This window comes from Platichthys flesus, chromosome 16 (assembly GCF_949316205.1).
Source record: "Platichthys flesus chromosome 16, fPlaFle2.1, whole genome shotgun sequence".
Classification (NCBI taxonomy): domain Eukaryota; kingdom Metazoa; phylum Chordata; class Actinopteri; order Pleuronectiformes; family Pleuronectidae; genus Platichthys; species Platichthys flesus.
The window spans coordinates 12,528,145-12,534,149 of NC_084960.1; positions in this window are offsets into that span (position 1 = coordinate 12,528,145).

Consider the following 6,005-nt stretch of genomic DNA (forward strand, 5'->3'; position numbering starts at 1 on the left):
CTATAAAATAAGCGAGAGATAATTCAAAGATGGTGTAAATTGTATTAGGTTTGTCCATTACATTACATTACATTACATTTCATTTAGCTGACGCTTTTATCCAAAGCGACTTACAATAAGTGCATTCAAACCCGAGGGTACATACCAAGGACGACAAGAATCAAGAAAATACAATTTCTTCAAATAAAGCAAAACTACAAAGTGCTATAAGTAAGTGCAATTTAAGTGCTACTAACGTGTTAGGTTCAAAAAGTTGTTAGTTTTTTTATTTATTTATTTATTTTTTTTATTCAAGGTAAAGTCGGAACAGGTATGTTTTTAGTTTTCGGGTGAAGATGTGTAGACTTTCTGATGTCCGGATGTCAATGGGGAGCTCATTCCACCATTAAGGAGCCAGGACGGAAAACAGTCGTGTTTTTGATGATTGTTTAGCTCGCAGTGAGGGAGCAACGAGCTGATTGGCCGAAGCAGAGCGGAGTGAACGGAGTGGGGTGTAACGTTTGACCATGTCCTGGATGTAGACTGGACCGGATCCGTTCACAGCATGGTACGCAAGTTCTAGTGTTTTGAACCGGATGCGAGCAGCCACTGGTAACCAGTCCACCAGAGTTTACTGTGTTTTTAGAATGTCAGAAAGTAATGATTCTTCACATTGTGAACTTTAAGGGTTTTCAAATCCTTTCTCATACTGTTCTAAACCTCAATATTGTGTTTTGGTGTCCGACAAAATTAAATTGTGAATATATGTTAAAGATGCTCTTCTCACCTCTGCCTGTAGGAATGTACACCAATGCAGCCTTTTACAATTTTATTCCTACATTTATTTCCAACCAATTTTTGTTTACACCCCCACTAAAGGAGGTTTCTGTCTTTGGGAGGAGAGGACATTGTCACACCTTTTTTACCTTGTCCTCAAATCAACCTTTGAGAGAGTATTCACGCCTATGCTCTGTCCGAACATGAACCCGACTTCCAAAAAGGGTACAATTTCCAAACCAGCAAAGAGGAGGTCATGTAGTCTCACGTAACCACAGAAGTTCAGCTACCCAGTGGAAGGACGTATCTGACAGTACATGTCTGGGCCTTGACCAGTGAGAAGACAGGACAGGAGTGGTCCTCCCTTGGGGCTGCCACTCTCTGCTGTCTGCTGAGAGGATGAGGCACCGCGGTGAAGCCCCTCTGCACTGGACCCTAGGGACTGTGAACGTTCTGTCAAAGGCAGTGAGCACCCAGCTCAGGCTTAGTTTGCTCTGTCATATATATTCCAGCAGGGGCTGCAATGACTCAATGATTCAATTTTTTTGCTTTATACTATCAGATATTTCCCACCTACAATTTTTTCGAGGAACGGAAATAAATCATTTGGACCACTTTGCCAAAGGGCTTCTTCCATGTGAAAAAAAAATGAAATTGTCAATTTAAATGACTGAATAATTCTAGTTTTAGAAAAGTTTTGATACCGTTTTTGTTTCAAATTACGATACTTAGACTTCAGTATTTGCCAAAACCAAGTACTGATCTGATACCAGAACTTATGGGTGTTTTAACAGCCGTGTGCAGCCAACCCTTTATAGTTGTGATGAATGATAGCATTTTGTATGGCCTATTGCTAGTGATGTAATGACAACACTTATGCCAACATTGCACACAGCACACATCATCATTTTAGATGTGAGCCTTTCCAGAGTGAAATATCGCCAAATGTTTTTGCTAGCTCGGCCCAATGCTACACTACCAGATATCACCTCTTCGTCAATGCTCTACAAACTGAAAATGAAGCAATGCTTGTGAAATTGTTCAGGCGGCTAACTTGAGTTGCACTGCTCCAATCATGAGACATATGTCACTCTCCATCCTGTAACATAGGCTACACATCCACCTTATTCGGCCGCCTTTTTAAGCAACAACGGTTTCCCATCACTCACTTTGCTTGTCTCCGCTATTTTTGCTGCCAATCGCTTCAGCCCCTCACCAACCCAGCATCCACCTGTAGGCTCCAACGGAGGAATATGGATGTTTGCTCATCACTCCCATTCTATCCATGTAATCATATCTGGGGGAGTGATGTAGTTGGAGCCTAGATGCCAAACACTTTTATGTTCTGCTGTTGCAATTAATGTTTGATATGTGCGTTTTTAAGCAGTGGGAGGGAGGGATCCCTTCGGAAAGAAAATTGAAAAGACGTGTTATTGGATTGGTACTTAGATTCCTGTAGCTGCTTGCTGATGCCCAACGTGGCATTTCTGCAGTATCTCAGGCATTTCCAATACTGGTATCAGTTTTGAAACATCTGAAACAACAAAGTTAAAGTTTTTGTTCAAATTTACACTTGACTATTATGTGTCAATAGGCTTCCTTACAACTTCAAACGATAGTGTTGGCTAAAAGGTCAAATGGTGCTGAATCAAACCTCACAAAAGAGGATTCCCTCCTGTCACACCAGTGTGGGTTAGACTGTTAATGTAGAACATTTCCCAAATGTCCACAACAACATACAGGCAAACGAGAAGAAGAGCATTCAATACTTTTCTTGCTTAGTTCAGTGTCTTTGAAGAATTTTAAAGACCTGCAGCTATCCCGTTATCTGGTCAAACCAATTTCTTCAGGTAGACCTCAGGCCATAGTCGATTTTATTAGAGCGCAAAGGAATGTAAATGTAAACCACAGCTGCTTTACAAGAATAGATCTGAAAATAAAGCTAGTCAGTCCCTTAATCCCCACCCTGTTTTCACCTAGGGCCCAATTAGAGGAGTCACAGTGACAAGTCAAGCATTACTGGCCTCCGCAAGCCAAAGAGATCTGGGCTCTTGTTTATCTCTTATTTCAATTGTAGAAACCACATTAGAATTCTCCTTCAGTGTCCTATTAATAAGTGCCAAGACAGCGTAAGCCGCATGGCCAATACATGTTCAATTAGGATTACCCAGAGACACAATTCACTGGCAGTGTGGAGTTCAAGTCTTCATGAAGCTTGTCAAACTGCACAAACTTCCATGCAGGTTTAAAGGGTTCGGTTTTTGCAATTAACTAAAGCGACAGCGAGGAGAACAATGCACCTACCCCCAGCCGCCCCCACCCGAAAGCTTTTCCATTATTTTAACAAGCACAGCAACATATTGTATGTTAATAGATTTCCGCCAAGTCCTCCAGAGCTCACCCGGCCTGATGTCAGTCTTGTTGATTAACAGGAGCACAATTAGTATTTCAGGGCTATTTAACATTAGTATTCCTGATATGAAGCTTAGAGCACCTACGTGGTCTTCTTGGTGTCACCTGCATCCTTCACCCGTTTCGTATCGAGGGAATGTCTCAGCTTGACCCGTGATCAGCATCATACTTAAACCTTTTGTTGTGCCAATTTGAGACGTGATTAAATCTTAAAGCCGTTACCCTCTGCTAATGCTTCACAAATACCATTAAGCCATGCTGTAGTGTTTATCATGAATTTAAAAAAGGCTCCCGTAATTAATCTTGTGACCAAAATAGGCTTTTTCAAGGGGTGCGATATTGCTGAGAAACTTCAAGATCAACATATTCTGGCAAAATGTCCTGGGAAAATAAGTGGAAAAGACGTTTGGAGGGTCAAACATATATTTATGTAACAGGATAATATAATCACAAACGTGGCCAAGTGTCCATAGTCCATATTAATAACAGGTAAAAAAATGAAAAAAAATTTTTTTTAGCACTGGATAATTATGCATGTTTTGGATGGGGGGGGGGGGGGTGAACAAGTACCACAAAACACTTTTGGAGTTACAGTGGCATACAGTGTAGCTGATTAGTGACCCATCTTCAGACATAATAATAAAATAACATACAAAACGTAACATGCCTCCATACTGCTTGTGTGCTGCCATCTAAGTGTCCGGAAGCCCTGACATTCATATTCGACTTGAAACGAGGTCCTTAACATCGTGTTCTAAGCTAAAAAGTCCAGAAGAAGTGGCTAAGCTAGTGAACGATCCCTAAATGCAGATCGTCGTGAAGATATCAGAGGACTTCTCGGCTTAAAACATAATGTAATTGATATCGTTTCAGATCGAAATTGAATGTTGGGTCTTCTGGACTCTTGGATGACACCACAGGAGCAGTATGGAGGCATGCTGTGTTTTTTCTGTTGTTTTAATACGTCTGAAGAAGGAGTCACCATTGACTTCAATTGTATTTGGATTCTGCTCTAATAAAGTTTACCCCTGAACTCCAGAAGTGTTTTTTTAGACACACTTCACCGACCGCCTCCATCAGCTTAGTGGTGACTCAAACTTTCTGTAACAGGGCGCATGGCTGAAATGGAGGCAGTAAACTCAGACACTATAGAACAGAAACTGACCCAGGCAGGGTCAATTTGTTTTTTACTTTGGCTACATACCAGCTACAACCAAGGTAGGACAAGAAGCAGGAAAGAAGAACAAAGGGCAAGTTGCCTAGCTCTGATTGAGGGTTTGGCTGGAGAAGGAGTCAAGGCAGCGGCTGCACTCAACACTCCTATTAGACACCCTGTTCGGACCACTCTGGGGAGACTTCCCCACGACAATAATACCAACCCAAATAGTTAATAATGTCACTGTAAGCGTGTTGGGATACTGCTGTGCCTGAAAGTCATGTGATAATTCTTTACAAAAACAAATTCAAGGTATCCTTAAATAGGACGGTGTATTTTTGATCAGATTTTTGTTACTCTTTATTCTCACGCATGATTCTCACTTCCAAACTTTTCTCCCGTCAAACCAGCGCTGATATAAAATGTGGTTACTGCTCAAATGTGAGATTATTCAGATAAATAGCCGTTGTAAATGCAACGGAGACATCAGCTGTTGGTAAAGTCGCTGAGGTAATTCAGTGGATCCTGCTTCTGTCCCCACTCCTACACGGACATCCCACACAGTTATCAGGCTCTATGAATATTGTATTCACAGCTTTCCAACAGTGTGATAATATGTTGGAGCGACCTGACAGTTAATGGTACACTTGTGATTATTGTGACACTGAAAACTGCATATTATGAGAATACCATTTGGTCGTCTGGGTTTTTACTTTCCAGTCGAATTGTCTATGAAACACAGTTCCGTATATTCGTTCAGAATTAAAGTATCTGTAATGTGAATGCAGACACTGGAAAAATGTTTTTTTTGTCGTACATATACAGTATACTTATGTGCTATGGAAGTTTTCTGGAAGCTGATGAAAGGAGAACTCCAGCAGCAGCTGATGTTTTATGCAGAAAAGTTGAATGAAGACTTCGTGCTTCAAGGAGACCAGAAGGTGGAACAATATACAAACGCTAACAGAGTAACACCAGCAATTGTCACCCCCAAGTCTGAAAATGTCTCCCCCAGCATCCTGATATATATAGATACAGATATAGTTAGGCCTAAATCACCCATTCCTATATAACATTGTGTCCTTACGCCTTGCCACTAGTGAAAAGGCAGTTGGTGCCTCTGTCTGGTACATCTGATTTAGATATGAAAGTCTCTCAGCGTAGACACTACATTGTACTGTTGGTTGATCCTTTATCTATAACCTTACATTGGGTTTTGCTTGAAGAGAGAGAAGGGAGTATGTGTGGTTTTAGACAGGCTCTATTCTCACGATGGTATTGTGCAGATGTAATGTGTGAGAATGGTCATCATTTCTCAACATAATGAAGAATCATGATCAATCATTTAGAGTTGGGTTTTTTAGCGAAATGGCGTTAAAAAGGGTTAGTGTTTAAAAAATCAACTCTCTTTGTCTCCATTTTTGGTCTCTACCAAACCCTTAGGTAAATAGTATATGTATAATTAATAATGTCGCAGTAGCTACTAATTGCTGCATTGTGTTCACCAGCTAAATGCTAACTGTGTCATACTTCTAGCACCTGGAAATTTTACTGAAAGCAGCTGCTATTTTTACTTCCTGCTTTTGTTTTTCTTCCTGTTCTTCCATATTCTTCTGTTTCTCATCAGTTAATTAGTTCCCACAGCATATATAGCCTTGTTTCCCCCTCTTTAAGTCAGCAG